General features: G+C 46.6%; 1 pseudogene; it reads right to left on the reverse strand.

The window, feature by feature from the left end:
- Positions 1 to 21,179, reverse strand: part of LOC147896064 (epoxide hydrolase 1 pseudogene) — a 43,970-nt pseudogene extending 22,791 nt beyond the window's left edge.
- Positions 21,180 to 21,601: the final 422 nt, after the last annotated feature.

Consider the following 21,601-nt stretch of genomic DNA (forward strand, 5'->3'; position numbering starts at 1 on the left):
TACTCTCACACCGATTTGTGTTTCTCATTCATAATTATCCTTATTTGTCACCTTTCCTTTAGAAAATGGCATCTCAAAGACCATATTTGTTTTGCACAATGAATTGCAGTCCATTGAGAAAAATCAGACTTGGGATATTGTGGATTTGCACCCACGGAAACATGCAATTGGTACCAAATGGGTTTTCAAAGTGAAAAGGAAGCCAGATGGGTCCATGGATAGGTACAAGGCACGGCTGGTTGCCAAAGGCTATGCACAGAAAAAGGGCATAGATTATGAGGAAACTTTTGCTTCTACATCCCGGATGACCACCATAAGGTCAGTTATTGCCATGGCTGCAAATTTTGTTTGAAATGTCCATCAGGTGGACATAAAAACAGCTTTCCTTAATGGGGACTTGCAAGAAGAGGTTTATGTCAAACAACCTCCTGGATTTGAGCTTTCTGGCAATGCACTTTAAGTTTGCAAGCTGAATAAAGCTTTATATGGCCTGAAACAAGCCCCACGTGCATGGTATGCCAAGATTGATGCCTTCCTGGCAGGTAAGGGGTTACACAATAGTCCCACGAAAAGCGCCCTCTACATCAAGAAGGATGGGGTGGATATTTTGGTCATCATTATTTATGTAGATGACATGCTGCTCACAGGGTCAAATGAGGAAATAATTGCAGATTTCAAAGCTAAGTTGAAAGCTGAATTTGACATGACAGATTTGGGCATGTTAAATTTCTATTTGGGGATCCAGTTCATACAAGACAAGCGTGGCATCGTCATGTCTCAATCCAAGTATGTGCAAAAGCTCTTGAATAGGTTCAACATGCAAGATTGCCACTCCCATAGAGCCAGGGCTGAAGCTTACTATGTATGATGCAGGTGAATCAGTGGATGTCACACTTTACATCCAGGCTGTTGGATGCCTCATTTGTTTGTGTAATACAAGACCCGATATTCAGGATGCAGTATCTCACGTGAGTAGGTGTATGCACAGCCCAAAGACAACACATTGGCAGGCTGTAAAATGCATCTTCCGTTATTTGCAAGGCACAAATTCTTATGGCTTGATGTTTCCCAAGGGGGGTGACTTGCAGATGCATGCTTACAGTGACTCAGATTGGGCTAGAGACTATGATACTAGAAAGTCCACTAGTGGTAATTGTTTCTTTTTGGGCAAAGCTTGCATTTCTTGGCTAAGCAAGAAACAATCTACAATGGCTACTTTCTCATGTGAGGCTGAGTACAGGGCAACTTTCACAGCGACAGTTGAATGTGTTTGGCTGTGTCGTTTGTTTGTTGATCTTCATCTCTTATTGGAGGGCTGTAAAACGCATCTTCCGTTATTTGCAAGGCACAAATTCTTATGGCTTGATGTTTCCCAAGGGGGGCGACTTGTAGATGCATGCTTACACTGACTCAGATTGGGCTAGAGACTATGATACTAGGAAGTCCACTAGTGGTAATTGTTTCTTTTTGGGCAAAGCTTGCATTTCTTGGCTGATCAAGAAACAATCTACAATGGCTACTTCCTCATGTGAGGCTAAGTACAGGGCAGCTTTCACAGCGACAGTTGAATGTGTTTGGCTGTGTCGTTTGTTTGCTGATCTTCATCTGTTATTGGAGGGTCCTTCTCCAATTCTCACTGATAGTCAGAGTGCTATAGCAGTGGCAAAGAATATTGTGTTTCATGCTCGCACGAAGCACATTGAGGTTCATTATCATTATGTCAGAGAGAAGTTGCATGCACGGGAGTTCAGTATGATCTATGTGTCAACACATGACAATGTTGCAGACATCTTCACCAAGGCACTTCCACGTGAGAAGTTTGAGGCATTTCGCAGTGCCCTGAACTTATCTCCTTTTGGTGACCGATCACTACCTTGTACATCACATTGGCACTGCAGGGGGGTGTTAGAATTATTGGTACATTCTAGGCAGTGTCCAATGCAATGTAGTAAGTAGGTTAGGGGTACTTTTCCCTCATTGAGATTTTTTCCCCTAATCACAGCTAGATCCCTAACTACGGTTAGTGGATGGGATGAGGTTTTGCCACTTAGACAAAACCTCTCACTCTTATACTTTCTAACTCACTCATCTATTCAGACGTTTTGCACCTTCATGCTCTCACACTTGCATTCTGCTCCCTCTACTCCCACAGCCTCAAGTACCTGCCTGGCCACTCAACTGCTTAAAGCAGAAAAGAAAGCATATTTACACAGCTAGCATCCAAGTAAGCTTGAACAAGGAGAATAGCATCAATTGGGAGACCTTCCGGGAGACATAAAACATAGAGCGTCTAGCCAGCTCTTCCAAAGCATCTCGCAACCAGACAGAGAGGTGCTCTATGTGCCCTACCCACTCTCCAAAGCATCTCACGACCAGCCGAGGTTCCTCTTCCAAAAGTCACGACCAACCACCATGATGTTGTGTGCAACCAGCATGCCTTTGTGTGCAGCCAGCCCTTCAATACTCATTCACGACTAGGAGCTAGGAGTCTATGAGCAGCCAGCCTCCCGAGGTGGATTCATGCCGTCAAAGTGACCAACTTGGCTCCCAGAGCCAATTCACATTACAAGTGCTGAGCCCTGTGACCAGCCAGACCCGAATAAGTCACCAAGGCTTGAGCTTTGTGACTAGCCCATACTCCAAGAGCGGAACGTGACCAACAGGCGTCGCTTTGCGAGCAACCAAGCGCCCTCGAAGCCAATTGGCATCACCAATACAAGCCCTCCTAATCAAAAACGTAATGCATCCTCTGCTCAAAGAATTGGCGTCTGAGCTCATTCTCCACCCGCTCAAAGAAACGTAATGCATCCTTCTTATCAAAAACGTAATGCATCCTCCGCTCAAAGAATCGGCGTCCAAGCTCATTCTCCACCCGCTCCACATAGCAGTTCGCCATCATGCAAACTTTCCAACAGTCGAGATCTCTCAGGTATGGACTCTCTTCCGCCAACACACAGCCCACACGATGCCCGTCTGCTTCTCTATCTCCCACCGGTGTGCTCTCGCGTGCGCCGTCTCTCTCTACACAGCTCGTTGCCCGTCGTCTCCTTTTCTTCCCAGTTCCCCCTGGGAGCTTCCATGGGCAACCTTACCAAAAGCATCTGGGCATGGGGAAATGCCACATGGCATTCTCCCTTCATTTGCCCTTAGCCCCCTCTAGTGGGGCTCTTTTTGGAATCCTGCCAATGGCCTAACTTGAAAACTAAGGGTATGTTACACCCTTCTTGTTCCAAACCACAAAATTCACCCCCAAGGCGCAATTGCTAGGGGTTCTAGCACATCAAGCAACCCATGCCCTCGCTCAAGGTCCTGCCCACATGCAGCCAACATGCATGTGCTAGAAATTATGCCCTCATGATAGGAAGTCTTCATTTACACCATGCAGTGCTGGATTCCTTTATTTTGGTTTTCTAATGAATGCTATTTTTTTTTTCCCCCCAGAAAGAGACTTCTATTAAGTATTAAAGAAAACCGTTAGAGCAAGCTCCATACGGGATACACCATGCAATGCATGAAAAGCTCAAGAGCCAAAAAGAAAGAATTGGGGCTGATAGTGCCATCTCAATCCAGTCGAAACCTCCGAGAAAAAGGGAGAACCCTTCCAAACTCGAAGAAAAATAGTCCTTCTAGAAGAGGCTGCCTATGAAGAGCCCTGCATGCTAGCCCAAATGGCTATCAAAGTATGAACCGTGTCAGTCCAAATACCTGTGAACACCTGTGAAGGGTGTATCTGGGTGCCATCCAAGGCCTCTGTACATCTGGCTCTCCAAATGTGCCAAGAGGAAATGCTAGCCAAGATCTCCCAAGAGGTGTCCACTGAAGCATGAGAAGCCCTGAAGGGAGTAACTGGTACATCCTGAAGAGAGCAGGGCTCTATCACCTGCCGGCGGACTGAGAGTGCCCAAGAAGAAGGCTCACGCTCATAAAACACCTGGGGCCCAGTAAGGGATAACCATGCGACCGAGCCCCAAGTCATGAAGAAAGGGGAAGTATGAAAAATGCTGAGTATTCTCGCAACCCCTTTCCAAATAGTCCTTGCCTGACTGCAGTCCCAAAGGCAATGTTACACTGACTCCTCTGCAGAATGATAGCGAGGGCAAGTGGGATCAGCCCCAAAACGTGATCTCCACAGGTTCACTGCAATCCCTCCATGAATAGAAAGCCAAAAGAAAAGAGTGATCTTTCTATTTCTGAGGGATTTCCAGAGCCTCCTCCAAAAATTCCTATGCAAATCTGCAGTGATGAAGAAGCTGTCCCAATGGGGGGCTCTGGAGGGAACCCAACCCCTACTGTTCAGCTGAAATCTCCTGGCATTACCAACCGTGAAACGAAAAAAGGGAATTCCCCTCTCTCGGTGCCCATGATCTATCCACTCCCACTCTCCTGGGTCCCATTGCAAGCACCTGATAGGTGCACCTCCATACAACCACAACCTCCAAGATCCCAAGGCTAAAAGTAGAGGGTCGGGGTCTAAGTACCACTCCAAGCCCACTCCATGGTCCACAAAACCAGCAATCCTGACAGGCTGAAAGGCAACCTCTATAAGAATATCATCCGTGGATCTAGAGAGTATACCTCCATCCCCAACGTCAAAGACCAGTGCATCTTCTCCGAGACCTCGAAGAGCGATCACCTGGAGAGGAACTGTTGTCCTCAAAAAAGCTCCCATCCAAGTGGTGGAAGTAATAGGCAACTCAACTGCACATTCCACCGGGATGGCTGCATCTATCTGCTGAACCCTGCGTGCTACCCCTCTGAGGTGACTCACGGACTGCAGTCTCTGATCCTCATGACACGTCCCAGCACTCCTGAAACCCCTTATCTGCAAAACAACCACACAACATCAGATCTGAGCAGGCTGCTCACCACCCAACCATGACATCTACGGGATGTGATCCCGAATCAGAAGATGTCCCCTCCGAGCCACGAGCTGAGCTACTGGCACGAACTCCCAATCAGATCCAAACCAGCCTGGTGTCCCATACCACCAGGTGGTGCTGTGAAGCCCTGGATCTGCCACCGGGCCTTGGGCTACGCTAAGATGCAGGCGCGCGTCCGCGACTCAATCCAAGATCAGACCTGGCACTTGGGAACGAGACTTGCTCCCAACTGCACACTGAGAACTGAACCCCCTGGGCCTCTTTTATAGACTCGGGCCCCGGCGCCAAAAATAGCGAAGACCTATAAATAGTTCGTACCCTTGCCACTCAACCCGAGAATCAAGCCTGCCTAGCTCTAAGCCTCCCCAGGCTAACCTGAGCTAGTCATGTGTACCTAGTACACGTCAGATACCAATCTGTGCACATGACATACTCCCCCTCCTCTAAGAACTCACTCCTGAGTTCGCTAAGAAATCTGAAAATGTTCTTTGGAGGTTTTGTAATGTCTCCCATGTTGCATCCTCCTCAACACGATCCTTCCACTTGATCTTGTATTCCGTGATAGTACGATTACGAATCTGTCTTTCACGAAATTCAAGAATACACTCAGGTTCGTGAGGAATAAAAGTCAAATCTGTAACTTCTATAATCTCATGAGGAGAAACAAGTTGATCATCTGCACCCAAGACTTCTTTCAGTCTACTGACATGAAAGACTGGATGGACTTTAACATCAGGTGGCAATTCTAGTCGATATGCAACTGGTCCAATTCTTTTAATGACCTTGAATGGACCACAGTATCTTGGGGATAATTTCGGAACCAAACCAGTACTTAGGCTCTTGGATTCCTTCGGAATTCGCAAATATACCATCGTTCCTTCAGAGAACTCTCTAGGTGAACGATGTCTATTAGCATAAAATCTGTCCCGATCTTGGGCACTTCTAATAGACTCCTTGGCAAACTGCAACATTTCCTGCATGTCTTGCAAGAAGTTCTTAGCAGCATCATTTTGAATCCCTTTTAACCCAACCATAACTGGTGACTTAGGTTGAAACCCGTACATAAGCATAAAAGGACTGTAACCTGTACTAGAATGCTTTGCACTGTTGTAAGCAAATTCAATCATAGATAGATAATCTTCCCATGAAGACTGTCTCTTAGATACATATGCCCGAAGCATGTCTTCAACCAACTGGTTGACCTTTTCAGTACTGCCATCAGATTGTGCATGATCCGAGGAACTCATACTTAGAGTAGTTTCCAACTTCTCAAATACAAGTGTCCAAAAGGTTTGTAAACTTTGAGTCCCTGTCACTAACTATGTCAGATGGCAAACCATACAGCTTAAACAAGTGGTCCACAAACTCGTGAGCCAACTGAACAGCTGAAATAGTTGTTCTAGTAGGTAAGAACCTAGCCATTTTTGTCAAACAGTCGACTATGACCCAAATAGAGTCATGACCCTTGCGCGTTCGTGGCAAACCAGTAATAAAATCCATGGAAATACTTTCCCATTTATTACCTGGAATCTGTAAAGGCTGTAATAAGCCCGCGCTTCTAAGGCGTTCAGCCTTAATAACTTGACAAACCCGGCAACCTACTACATAGTTCTCTATAAATGCACGCATCTTAGGCCAATAAAAGGTATGCTTCACAAGAGACAGAGTCCGATGTATACCTGGATGTCCCGCACTAGGAGCATCATGACACTCCCAAAGAATCTTGGATTTAAGGTCCAGAACATCAGGCACACAAATCTTTTCATTCCGGAACAGCAAGCCGTTCCTAATCATCCACTGACCTCCCGTCGCCTGTATCCTAGGTGGCACAATCTCTGAGTCCTGGTCAACCATGGAGCTCCCACCATCCTCGACTCTCTGCCAATAAGAACTGAAATGACTATCAGTTGCGTATAGCCCTCTCAAGGATTGAAATAGGTCTGAGGATATTTCCGTAAATGACAATGCATTTACAAACTTAACTCGACTTAAGGCATCCGCCACACTATTCAGGGAACCCTTACGATAACGTATTTCGAAATCAAAATCCTGCATTAGTTCTGCCCATCTAGCTTTCCTTCCTCTCAATTCTGATCCATCACACACATACTTAATTGACTGGTGATCAGTCAATACAAGGAACTTTGAACCATACAAGTAGTGTCTCCAAACCTTAAGAGCATACACTACAGCATAAAGTTCCTTCTCAAGTGTGGGCCAACGATATTGAGTGTCGTCTAGCTTCTTACTCTCGAAAGCTACAGGTCTGCCCTCTTGGAATAGAGCTGCCCCAATCGCATAATCACTCGCATTGGCCTCTAAAACATAAGGCCGGGTAGGATCGGGTAATGCAAGAACGGGTGCTTCCTTGATAGAAAACTTCAAGGTTTCAAAAGCCTTGTTCATTGCATCATTCCAAGAGATCGGCTGGGTAGACCTGCGTCCACGACCTTTCAATATGTTGGTCAAGGGTGCCGTGATACGTGAATAATCACGCACTGACTTCCGAAGAAATACCGTAAATCCTAGGAAAGAACGAAGTTGTTTCACAGTCAGAGGGATAGGCCATTCTAAAACCTTCTGGATACGATCCAGATCAATGCTAATACCTTCAGAAGAAATCTTGTGTCCTAAGTAAATGATCTCCTTCATAAAGAAGTCACATTTGCTCATCTTGGCATAGAGCTTATGCTGTCTCAGAACAACTAAGACAACCCGGAGGTGTCCTATGTGATCCTCAAGCGTTCGACTATATACCAAGATGTCATCTAAGAACACTACAACAAATTTGCCCAGAAAATCCCTGAACAAATCGTTCATCATCTGCTGAAAAGTAGCAGGAGCATTGGTCAAACCAAAAGGTAATACGAGAAACTCGTAATAACCATACCTAGTTCGGAATGCGGTCCTATCTATGTGTTTAGCATAGATACGGATTTGATGATAACCCGTACGCAAATCAATCTTAGTGAAATACTTCGCTCCGGCCAAACGGTCTATCAAATCATCGGAACGAGGGAGAGGGTATCGATTCTTAATTGTCACTTTATTTAATCGTTTATAATCTATACACATTCTCCAGGAAGAATCTTTCTTCTTTCTTAGGAGGACAGGTGCACCCCAAGGTGATTTACTTGGGCGGATATAGCCCATATTCAGGTAATCCTGAAGCTGGATAGCTAACTCATCCTCCTCTACCTGGCTCATCCTATAAGGTGGTACACTGATAGGTTGAGCCCCTGGGACTAAGTCTATGCGATGATCTACTGCCCGTTCTGGAGGTAAACCTTCCGGCAGTTGAGCTGGGAATACGTCCTTAAAATTATCTAACAACATTCTCAATTCACGGTGTTCAAACACACTTAATTCATTTTTGTTAATTACAGAAACAACAAATGAAGAAAGTGGAATCAAAACACACTGATAGACATCATAATGAGAATTGTTTAATTTATTCCGAAGCTGCATCGCAGATACAATAGGCCCCTGAGAAGAGGGAATTTTATCACACTGAATACAAAATTGGGTGTCCTAATCTACAAAAGAAAGCGTATGCTCCGTCCATCCGATCTGAATATTGTGGGTTTTAAACCACTCTATCCCGATCAACAAGTCTACATGCTCCAGATGCATAACATAACATGTAAGAGCTCCCGTGTAGGCTTGAATCCGGATAGGAAGCGCTTCAACCTTGCGATCCCAAAACTGCTTCCCAGCTGGAAGCTGCACCTCATAGGTGTGGTCGCTAGGTACTGTGGACAGCCCCATCTTCTGCACAAATTTGTAATTAACAAAATTGTGAGAGCTGCCCGGATCAAAGAGAATGTGAACCTGTTGGTCCATAACTTCTCCATAAACTTGGAAAAGATCATGGGAACCAAACAACGAAGTATTGAAAGTACAATTACAAAAGAGTGGGCAGGTAATGACATTTACAGAAATACCTGTCATCGCGACTTGGTTCGCTCCCTTGGCTGCGGTACGTGGACCCGCCTGGAGCTTCGGTCCTAGCACCAACTTTTGGTTCTTCCGCTTAGGACACTCATTCTTTGTGTGGTCCCGCTCCTCGCAGTAGAAGCATCGCCCTTCTTTCTTGAGCCTCAGAGTGCGAAGGAAACGGGCTTTACCATTCTTTGCTGGAGTTAAGCTTTTCTTGGAGGCGTTGTCCGTAGACTTCGTCTCCGCAATACTAGTCGTATGCTGAAAGAACTTGCGTTTGTTCTTTCCACTCGTGTCGGTAACTGTGGTTGCTTTGGTACCGGCCATGGTATCATCATATATGCGCGCATAAGTCATGGCCTCCTGCAACGTTGTGCACTTGTTGTTCTTTATCTGCAACTTGTAGGAGTCTGGCAAACCATCCACGAAGAAACCTAACAAGGTCACTGGATCCATCTTAGTGGCCCTGGTTTGCAGATCCCGAAATCTTTGAAGATAAACTTCAAAAGTCAAGTTTAATTTTGACATATAGAGGGCTTTGAGCTTGCCAACGATATCGTAATCATCCTCCTTCTTCAGGAACTCCTTCCTGAAGATCCCCTCAAAATCTGTCCATGTATTAGGCTTAGGCTGGAGTTCCTTCCACCATAGCAAGGCTTTACCTGACATAAACCCTGCTGCAAGCTGAATCTTTTTCTCATCTGGATATGGGTGGAATTGGAAGTGTACCTGCCACTTGTGTAACCAAGTGTCAACTACCTCCTTTGTTCTCGACTTTTGGTCACCCGGAAAAGGATCTGGAGTTATATTCGGGCCTAGCACTGAAGCCATGGCATCCACATGCGTGAGTGCCTGCACAGTGCTAGCCAGAAGGGTGAGAGTTGCTTGTATCCCCTGGAGTTGCTGTGTCAACCCCGATTGATTAGCATTGACCTGCTCGAATTTGCCATCAAGAGCAGTCGTAAATTCACTGAAGGCCTTTTTGGTTATCAGGTCGTCATAGAGACCCTGATCCTCCTCTCCCACAGGAGTGTAATCCAAGTCCTGCTCTCCCATGGTGAACTCGGGATTTGGAGCATCAGACATGGCTGAAATCTGATTTGAATACGAACTGAGAGAAATAACTGACTGAAACGAAGCACAGAGGAGAATGGAGCAGAAGAAAACCATCCCGAAAGATGCCGACGGAAAGAGATGCTGGAACCTGGCGAATCGGAAGCCCACGAATCTCGAGACCTCTCCGAACCCGCAACCGGATGCACATGCTGCTGAAGTGGCTGTACGGTCTGCTGACGCAGGCCGTACGGTCTGCTGACATGGCTGTACGGCCGCTGACGCAGGCCGTACAGATGCTGACGTGGACTGTACGGCATCCGTACAGTCTGCGGGTACTGTCTCGGAGCAGGGGGTGCTGACGCAGGGCTCGCTGCAGCGGGATCCGTACAGATGGCGCTGGCTGGCGCTGGTGGTGTACGGACGCTGCGGACTGCACGGTGCAGAGGTAGCGCTGGCCCAGGCAGGTACGGCTGATGCAGGCTGGCGCACAGTTCGAGGCACTGCTTCGAAACTCTAGGCTGGGCTTGTGGGTAGGCTGGTACCCTGCCCCCACCTATATAGGGAGCAGGGCAGCCTTATTTGGAAGCTCTGCTTCCAAAAAAGGCTAAGCTCCCCTAGCTTTGGAGGGGGTGCTTTTTCGAAAAAAAACACCCTCTGCGCAGGCTGCACGCAGCCCAATGCGCAGGCTGTACACAGCCTTCTGCGCAGCCTGCTCGCCGCCCTACGAGCCTCTCTTTGCCCCCAGCCTGTTCCGTACTGTCCTAGGCGTCACTTCTACGCCTCCCTTGCAGTTTTTTTCGCCTCTCTCTCCTACCTTTCTGCTCTCTCTCCACTTCCTACAGCCTTCTCTCACAGGCCCTTCAGGGATCTCAATTTCTCTCCCTCCTTTTCTTCTTCCTTTTCCCAGATATCTCTCCACCCCTCTATCCCAGGTAGCCAGCAAAAACGCAGCAACAGATTTCGAAATTTAGGGCATACCTGGAGGAAAAACTCGTCAAAAGTTCTCGCATCAGAAGTTCCTACCTCAGGAGCTGGCTCTGATACCAACTGACACGTCCCAGCACTCCTGAAACCCCTTATCTGCAAAACAACCACACACAACATCAGATCTGAGCAGGCTGCTCACCACCCAACCATGACATCTACGGGATGTGATCCCGAATCAGAAGATGTCCCCTCCGAGCCACGAGCTGAGCTACTGGCACGAACTCCCAATCAGATCCAAACCAGCCTGGTGTCCCATACCACCAGGTGGTGCTGTGAAGCCCTGGATCTGCCACTGGGCCTTGGGCTACGCTAAGATGCAGGCGCGCGTCCGCGACTCAATCCAGGATCAGACCTGGCACCTGGGAACGAGACTTGCTCCCAACTGCACACTGAGAACTGAACCCCCTGGCCTCTTTTCTAGACTCGGGCCCCGGCGCCAAAAATAGCGAAGACCTATAAATAGTTCGTACCCTTGCCACTCAACCCGAGAATCAAGCCTGCCTAGCTCTAAGCCTCCCCAGGCTAACCTGAGCTAGTCCTGTGTACCTAGTACACGTCAGATACCAATCCGTGCACATGACACCTCAGGTAGCCTGATAAATTCCTTCCAAGTACCTACTGTGTAGGCGGGGCCTCTCTCCCATCTAAACCACTGCATGTAATGGGAAGTGCCCAGTGGTGTGCCATGCTCATCAAGTATACTATCATTCCAAATGACCGGCTGCCTATCAATCTCTTCTAGGGTAGAGGATGGAACCCTTCGAAGAGTGTTCCTGAAGCTCCCCCACGCTTTCAGGATGGCAGACATGAGAGGAGAGGCAGGAGATCTGAGAGGGGCTGAAGTGGGCTGTCCACCCAATCATCTCCCAAGGTTGGTGTGCAAGCCTAAATGCATCCAAAAAAGACATCCTTCCAAGGTTCCTGCCCAGGCATGAGTCCCCTCACCACCACCTTACAAAGCAATGCCCTGCACTACAGATCCGGGTCAATGATATTAAGGCCCCCTTCAGATGTAGGGAGAATAATGGTCTCCCAGGCCACCCTCGTTGCAACATCTGCTGTGCCATCAAGTCCACTCCATAAAAAATTCCTGACTGGTCTAATGAGCTGAGTGATGCAATCCCTAGACCGGCACCAGCAAGAACACACAAACCAGGCGGTGGCCAAAAGAACCTGGTTCACTACCACAACTCTAGAGGCAAAGGTCGAGTTGGGCTGAGCTCCAAAAAAGTAGCTTTTTCCTTATACTTTCTAGTACTGAGTCAAGCTGCCGTGCTGGAGAGATGCCCAACCCTACCTGGCATCCCAGATATCTAACAGGAACACCCCTCTGAATCCAGGAAAAGCCAAGGTCAGCTCCCCAATCTGGAGTTTCCTCATCACTGATCCAAAAGCCGAAGGATTTATGCCAGTTAATGTGTGCCCCTGCAGCTGAGCAAAAAATATTCAAGGCTGTCCGGAAAGAATCAAGTGACTGCGAAGAGGCCTCAATAAAAATAGCAGTGTCATCAGCCAACTCACAGTCAAGAAGCTCCTGCTCCTGTCTCAAGGGCAATCTCAACCCAAAAAACTCAGCCTGAGATCTAAGGAAGATACTCATAGCTTCTGCCACAAAAAGAAAGAGGAAGGGGGCTAAAGGGCATCCCTGACGAACTGACCTGAAAATCTGAAATCTGTCACCCCTTACCCCTCCAATCAAAACCTGGCTGTGAGCTGATCTATAAAGCGAGGCCACCCCTCTAATCCATGGTAAACCAAAACGTAGAAAAGTACCCTCAAGAAAGCCCCAGTCTACTCTGTCATAGGCTTTCTCAAAATCCAGAAGTAGAATTGCCAACCTCTGCCCGCTCTGCATAGCCCACTCAGTGGCTTCCCAAAAGAAAAAGATATTGTCAAATATGCTCCTGCCATGCACAAAGCCTGTCTGACTATCATGGATGAGGTCTGGAAGAAGGGGCTGCAATCGGATGCTGATCGCCTTGGCAAGGATTTTGTATAAAGTGCCCAATAGAGTGATGGGTCTCCAATGGGATACAAAATTCCTGTTGCCACCTTTCGGGATAAGGTGTATGAGTCCCTCGGTCAGTGAGTCAGGCATCTCACCCGAGTCCCAAATGCCCTGTAGGGCTGAAGTAATAGGATCACCTATCATATCCCAAAAGGCTATAAAGAAAGAAGGAGTAATACCATCGGAACCAGGGCATTTTCCCTTATGAAGGACGGAGAGGGCAGACTTGAAGACCATGAAAACAAAAGTGACTGAGACTGAATATGAAATGCATCATCTGACCAAACATCTCTGCCACTGAACCTGAATAAGAAGGCATCCCAAGCTGCTCTCTCGAGGGAATGAATACCACCTTCTCTGCCCCCTTGCTTATCAGAAGGTGCCTCAACCATGTTGAAGTCACCTCCCAATAATCCATGAATCAGCAATGTCAGCCCACGAGAGCAACTCTTTCCAGAACAGAACACGGTCCCCTCTGTTGTTCGGAGCATAGAGGTTGAGGAAACCAACCTTACGTCCGTTGATCAGAAGTAAAACCCACTAGGCCTTGGAGGGGGTTATCATGCCGTGTCCAATGATCAGAGGGAGAATAGAATCTGAAACTGATATGCATGTACCTCCTCTGGTTCCCAAGGCAGGAAGCCAAAAAGTCCGGCCTGAAAGTAGCTTACCTGACTTAAAGCAATCTCTGACATCCAATTTGTGTTCCTGAAGAAAAAGAATGTCTACGGAACCACCTGAAACACCTGGATGGAGCTGATTCCTGATCCGCTGTCTGCGACGGCGATGAGGGATGCCGCCCAATCCTTGTATATTCCAATTGGCTATCCTCATCGGCGGGAGGAAGCGGGTTGGAATACCTTACCCGACCTGGTGGCGGAAAAAGAACCCTCTGCCGGAGCTGACCTCCTGCCATACACACGAGGTCCAAGGGGAGGAAAGTCCACAGGTGAAAGAGAGAAGGATCTCTCACAAGGGATGCCGATAACTGGCTCTCCGAAAGTAGAAGGTACAAAATCATCATCTGGGAGTTTAGAGAGGTCCTCCAAAGCAGAAAAGGAGTTCCGCTGAGCCAGTCCTGGGGAGGGTGTACGAAGGATTCCTACCGAAGCAGGGATAGAATGTAAGACCCCCTTCCCTCTATCCAAAGAAGGAGGCACCTGTACTGGATCCTGATCAAGAATTGCTACGAATGAGGTGCCAACAACCTGGGCTGCTGAGGAAGGTACAACTTGATCCAGGGATGGGGTCGAACAAGGCTCCTGAACACTAGTCTCCTCCCGAGGCTCCAAGGGGGTAGCCTCCGAAGCGGTGGATGTGTGATCTGAAGTAGAGGGCCTAACCACAGCCGGAACCCACCGTGGGCCAGAGATGGTGCCAGGTGTAGGAGGGACTTGGGTAGCCCTAGGAGGGGGGGAGCCCGTGTCTGAGGCGGCGCCTGTGGAGCGGTAGGTCCTGCTCCAGCTCTCTGTCGTAAGCTAGTACGAGCTGGTTGCATTCTGGGTCTCTTTTTCTTCTTTGGGCAATCTCTGGCGAAGTGCCCTGAGGATCTGCAAATCCTGCACTGGTCTTGCCGACCTGCAACCTCAAATCTCTGGTGGAAGAAGGACCCATCGGGTCGCTGTAGCATGATGTGGTCATCTGAAATATTGGGGTCCTGGACAATTACCCTAACCCTAGGTACCCCATCCATCCTGACCGTCTCAGCAGCCGAAGAGGGTTCGCCAGGAAGAGGGGGGATCTCTGCTACCACACCAAACCTCTCGCCAATAACTGAAAGTAGCCGGTGATAAACTGAGGGAAGACCAGGGAATCTGATGAAAACAGAAACTCCCTGCTTGTCCTCTTCAACTGGGTCAAAGCCCAGTTGAAAGGGAAACAAAAAAATCCTCCTGAAGCCTAGAAAAAGAAAACCGGCCTGTAGCAGGTCTCTCGTGACGTCCGGGGAATCTAGGCACACCTGAAAGAAACCTCGTCCCAACAAACGAACATCCTTAAGGTGGGGGGCGAGCTCCTGGGGAAGTGCCGCAAGCATCCAATCTCTAGCTTGTGACCTGGAGGGGTGGGAGCCATGGATGCGTGCGAAGAGAGTTGTGGAACACTCGTGCTCCAAATCCTTTTGCAGCTGCTGCAGCTCGTCCTTTGAGAAAGTGACAGTTCTCGCGGCCGGTGTGGGTGGTAACGGATTGACTGAATGGGAACCCATTCGTCAATCGAGGTGGGAAAGGCTGATTCAAAACCAAAAACATAACTCCGTCCGCTTTCCTGAAGCCCAGGAGACCCCTACCAAAAATAGGGGTACTCCAGATGAGGGGAGAGGATGAAAGGAAGGAGAGAGAGAGAGGAATGAGCAAGGAGAGGAGGAGTCAGCAAGTAGAGGAGAGGAAGAAGAGGGGGCAGCAAGGGGAGAGGAAGAAGGAAGAGGAGGGGAGGAAAGAGGAGAGGAGGAGTGGAGGAGAGGCATTAGAGTGCATTGAATGGTAGGTGCATGGGTCATAGGATAAGGGTAGGTGTAAATGGGAAGGTGGAACTTGAGTGATCTCAAGGGACATTAATGAAAGGGTATCACCCTTTCATTGGGAATCTCACGTAGCATTCTCTCTACCACATTGCATTCATCCGTCATCTCTCTCCCACTTTGCATGTAGGTCGAAAAAGAAACAAGTACTCTCACGAGGGCGCTCTTCCCCATTGGAGGGCCAATCGGCATTCAAATTCTGCATGCATTGCACACATTTGCATTTTCGAAAAGTGTGGATTTTTCACATTTGGTATCAGAGCGGTGATGATCCACAAGCGGGACGAGAAGAGGGCGACAGTTGCGGACGACGGAAGTCGCAAGAGAAGTTGCGGAAGAGGATCACGACCGACCGATCTCCGAGGTTCTAAGACGAGATTTTTCTGAAAATTTCTGGTCTTGAACGGTGAACGGGGTGTCCTCACGAGGTGAATTGCCCCCCCCCCCCCCCGCCCCCGTCCCCCCACCCATGTGAATGTACCCTTAAAATCCTTAAACCGTGAGGAAAAGGGATCCCCCGTTCTCCCCAACGGAAAGTCGGATCGGAATAAGATTTTAAGGGGGGTGATCCACCCATCAAGTACCCCCTATAACGGTATCTAGAGCTCCAATCCGCTCAAAACAAGTAGCCCAAACAGAGCGTACCAGTTTACAGCAGAAATACAAGAAGAAAAGCTTGAAAGAGAAGGGAAAGGAGGTCATTTAAAGTGTCTTCTCAACACAAACGAAGCAGGAGTCGGATAAGTACCACCAACTCTACAACACTTGACTTTTGCTGTAAAATAAACCTCTTTTTTTTTGAAATTACAGCAAGACATTTTCTCTCTTGTATTACTAAAAGGAAAGAATGGAAGGGGAAGGGACATATAACAATGAACTTATTCCTTTTCCTCCATTACCCCAAGGAGAGAGAGAAAGAACACCTTCACCCCCTCTTGAAGAGGATGGATTAGGTGAGAGTTATACACATCTTGAGTATGACAACCCACAAATAAATCTACAGCAGTCTCTCCTTCAAGAACCTCTTGATAGGGAGTTCTCCTTTCATAATGAAAGAAGAAATGAGACCACAGCCAAGAACAAGGTGATGAGTTCATGCCTTCAACTCAAAACCCAGTACACATGGATTATAAGCCAAGTGCAAGAGGAAGGGAGGAGACTCCTGTTTTTTTTTTTGCGCAAAAAGTAGTGCTAGTTATATTGCTTGAAAACGAGAGTACAAGAGGGCCTAAGGGCCAACGGGCTGCAATCGCAAAACGGATACAGCCCGAGGTAACAAAATACCAATTACAAGCCTCTCAGGGGAGTGTGGACAAACAGCCACGGTGGGGGGGAGTAATGCCATTGAAGACTCTGAGCAAAGTGCTGGAAGAACAGCTCTCGATGGTCCCAGTCGCGAAGGAAGCGACGTCTCTTCTCCTTCCCTGCCCGGGACTCCCTCCCACTGATCCTTGAGCGTGTGAATGATCGTGCTCCAAATGTCCACTAGGGTCTGGGTAGCAGAAGAAGCCTGATCTCCTAAGGTCTACGTGCATCTGGAAGTCCAGATATGCCAGCCTGCAAGACTCCCTATGATCTCCCAAACTGGGTAGAGGAGACTCCTGTTGATAAGCTGATTTTCCAGCTTAGCAATACAGTCCATTATTGCAAGACTAGGGACTAAGAGGACTTTAAACTTCGGGGATGAAGAGTTGAGTACCCCTTCTAAGAGGTCCAAATTCCAACCACGAGAGAGAATTGAGTTTCCCAAATATGATGGGGCAAGGGAGGCTGACAAAATCCTCAATTGGATTCGCCATTTTGAGCTATACTTTGCCCATTAAGACAAGACCGAGCAAGAGAAGCTTGCTCTTGCCACATTGCATCTGCAGAAGGATGCTCTAATGTGGTGGTCCTTGTCACAAACAGGAAAAGAGCCTATTCATATATGGGCTAAATTCGTGGAGCAACCGAAAGCCACTTTCATGCCACCGAGGCATGAAGAGAACCTAACCTTTCGTTGGGAGAGGTTTAGGCAGTTCGATAATGAGAGAGTTACCCGAAAAGAGTGAGGAAGATAGGAGAAAGAAGTATTTAGCAGCTTTAAGCCCAAAAGTAAGGTACGAGGTTGAAATGTTTAACCCGACCATGCTTAAGGACCTCACTAAGCTGGTGAAATAGCCGAGAGGAAATTGAATCCTCGTAAACCCTTCAATAAGGAGGATGGGTCATCATCTAAGACCAACAATATACCCACTTTTAGGAAACCAAACCGGTTTAAGAATAATAAAGGGAAGGGTAAAGCTCTTGTAAGGAATGTGAACAGCCAATCACGTCCTGGATGGGTGCCATTTCCTTCTATGACTGACGAAGAGGAGAGGAAGTTGATTAAGGAAGGAAAATGTTTCGGGTGTAAGAAACATAAGCCAGGGCACTTATGGCATAAGTGTCCCGTTCTCTTGGCTAAGATTGCCAAGACGAATTCAATAAAAGGGAAAGCCAAGGCATCCAAGCAGGAGGGTGAGGCTTCTACCTTGTCACCCTCGAAATCTACTGTGACTATTGAGCTAATAGTGAATGCTGTCCATTCAGCCAATACCTTTGGGCCTCATGATCTTTTTAAGGTGTATGGATTCGTGAATGGACAGAGAATAGTGGTTCTCCTAGACGATGGATGTAATTATGACTTAGTAAGTGATAGATTGGCAAAATCACTCCATCTTAAACCAGAACCTATAAAAAACATGTCGCTTTGAGGAGCTTTTAGGGGACACAATGAAGAAGACACATCCATAGTACGGAATATTCCTTTTCGTATACAAAAATATAGAGATCGAAGGGATTTTCTAGTAGCCCCTTTACAAGACGTTGACATGATTCTAGGTAAACCATGGCGGTATGATTTTAACCCTGCTATTCATCCTCATACTCATCATTGTTGCTTTGTACATAAGGACGAAAACATAAGGATCGTAGGGGATCGGGACGTGTATACAATTCCATTGATTACTCCTACCCAAGCGAAAAGATTGGTAAAAAGAGGGGTAGATTGTAATCTTGTGTATATACGGGATTCACGAGATCTTCATATCTCAAAAGAAGATCGGAAGAGAAATGAGTTCCTTAGAACTTATGAGGATCGATTTTCAAGAGATGACTCATTCGAATTGCCTATGGAGAGAGAAGATGATCATGCCATTGACTTAGAGCCAGGAGCTTCTCCTCCATGTAGAGCCCCATACAGGATGAACAGGATAGAAATGGAGGAGGTAGAAAAACAAATTGAAGATCTGTTGTAAAAAGGCCTGATTCGACCAAGCAGTTGTCCATTTGGAGCACCTGTATTATTGGTTAAGAAGAAGGATGAATCATATCGTATGTGTATAGATTACCGTGCTTTGAATAAACTTACGATTAAAAACCGGTATCCGATTCCAAGAGTGGATGATTTATTAGATATGCTTAAAGGTGCTAAAGTTTTTAGTAAATTGGATTTGAAATCTGGTTATCATCAACCTCGTATGAAAGCTGGGGATGAACATAAGACTGCTTTTCGCACTCTCACTGAACATTATGAGTTTTTGGTCATGCCTTTTGGCCTAACTAATGCTCCAGCCATTTTTAGTAGGCTGATGAGAAGGGTTTTGTGACCCTACTTGGGAAAATTTGTCATAGTCTTTTTTGACGACATTTTAGATTTCAGCCAGAATGAGGAATAGCATAAGGATCACCTTACTAGGTGATGGAGCTCCCAAGAAAGGATCGATTGTTCCTAAATACCAAGAAGAGTGAGTTCTTCAAGACAGAAATAGAGTATTTAGAATACATTGTGTCTGCTGAGGGAATTTGGGTTGACCCTAAATAGGGCAAGGCCATAATTGACTGGTCAATACCCAAAAACATACATGAGCTGAGATCCTTCCTACGGATGTGTAGTTATTATCGTAGATTCATTAAGAATTCTGCACGTCTTGCTTCCCCACTAACAGATTTGTTGAAGAAGCATTCCTTGTATGAGTGGGGAGAGGTTCACCAAGTAGCTTTTTAGGAGCTTAAGAGAACATTGGTGACTGCACCAGTGTTAACACTTCCGGACATGGACAAAGAGTTCTTTGTTGTATGTACGGATGCGAGTGGTACCTCGATTGGGGCAATGTTGATGCAAGGAGGGCATCCCATTGCTTATGAGAGTAGAAAACTTCAAGGGGCTGAATTGAAATATATCACGTATGAGAAGAAGTTATTGGCAATCATTCATGCTCTATGGTTCTGCTTTCAAGATTAAGACTGACCATCAAAGTATCAAGCACTTGTTTTCTCAACCCATTGTCTCTTCAAGGCAAATCAAATGGGCTGAATATATTCAATCTTTTGGGCAACCAAATATCGAATATCAGTCAGGAAAGGAGAATTTAGTAGCTGATGCTTTGAGTAGACGGTAATCACGTTTCTGTGATTAAGGAGAAATCATTAGGAGCAATGGTTGAAGCTTATCCTTTAGATGAGAACTTCGCTGACATTTATGGGAAGATTCAGTGTAATGAGGTCGGGGATTTAGAGGCTTATTCCATCGTGAATGGATACTTATTTTTGGGACGTGCCATATGTGTACCCAAAACATTTCCGTAAAGGGTATCACCCTTTCATTGGGAATCTCACATAGCATTCTCTCTACCACATTGCATTCATCCGTAACAAGTACTCTCACGAGGGCGCTCTTTCCCATTGGAGGACCAATCGGCATTCAAATTCTGCATGCATTGCACACATTTGCATTTTCGAAAAGTGTGGATTTTTCACACCATTAGTATCATAAAAAAGCACACCTGTTCTGCCTTACCCCTACGGTCACTTGGTTTAATTTAGCTGCTGCACATTCCCTGGAAATACACCAAGAAGTACACACCAAGTGATGATTTCTACGTTCCTCATTATAGTACAATTGCTGGGAGGGGGAGGAGGAGGAGGAGGGAAGGGAAGGAAGGAGGGGGCGGGGGGTTTGAGGTAGAGAAAAAAATCACCTTCAAGGACATTTGCACATATGACAGGCTATGTTTGAATGACCGAGGCACATCAGGAGGAGACCATAAGAAAGAAAGCATCTTTTAAATTAGGAAAAGCACGCAAGACTTTACAGGATGAATGTTTGTAGAAATTTTACACTTATCAACACAAATACATGCGACATGCATCCATGCACATGTATGTATCTATGTACATAAAAGTATTATTGAGTGGATAGCTTCCCAAGCAGTGATAAGCTCCCACAAGGGCTTCACGTGCCCTTAAATAAGGTGCATCTTTAGAGAGTAGAACAAACATTAAACCATCGAAATAAGGTGTGCCCAGATTGCTCTCAGCTTGACAGGATATGACATAACTCTACAACTTGGAAATCGTTCCATCTGACATACTCTACGACTTGGAAATATCCCTATTCTAACACATGTTTGTTTCGTAGTTGAAAAGGCATGAATTTTGTGGCAGCTTCTCTTTCAACATTGGACGCGCTCAAATCACTTGGGGCGTGAATGTTGGGACTGTGGATGCTTTCTTGAACGACAGGGAAAGAAACTATCCTTTTGCAAAAATGAGGGATTAATCAAGCCAAGCGTACCCGAGCCTTGCTCCGCAATATGCAGGCTAATGCCATTCGTCTTAACGAATCTATGGGAAATTCCAGCGTCTTCTAAGCTCATCTCTTTTTCGGCAATGCTACCTGCAGCGATTGCCATAAATAATTGCTTGTAGATGAGTAGCACCCGCGACAAATTTCACATCAGAGAGGATAGCCTTGTATAGGCGAGGTGCGTTATAGGATTAGCTGCTCCCGATCGACTGTGCGCTGCGCATGATTGACTCCTTTTTTACACGTGACAAAAGATGTAGTGCCCCATGATTGGCTCATGTGTTACACGTGGCACTTAGTGGAATTTATAATGCTCGCACACAATTGTCGGACAGCGACCTCCATTCCCTCCTTGCACCAACCTTTCACATTTTGTCAAGAAAGTGAGAGCCTTCTCATTGGCTCTTTCGTATTGTGGGCGGATTTGAGGAAAGTGTGTGTCTTTTCTCTCACCCACGAGGATTGTAAGCCTCCTACATGCCCTTTTGTAACAATATTAAAATAACTATAATGGCACATGACTATATATATTTTTAACCTAAAGACTCAATGCTAGCATCAAGTTTCATGTTAGCATGCAAAGAAAATCGCCATACCTTTAACAG

The sequence above is a fragment of the Dipteris shenzhenensis genome, chromosome 12 (assembly GCF_047967505.1).
Source record: "Dipteris shenzhenensis isolate YYH24624 ecotype China chromosome 12, Dip_SZ_1.0, whole genome shotgun sequence".
Classification (NCBI taxonomy): domain Eukaryota; kingdom Viridiplantae; phylum Streptophyta; class Polypodiopsida; order Gleicheniales; family Dipteridaceae; genus Dipteris; species Dipteris shenzhenensis.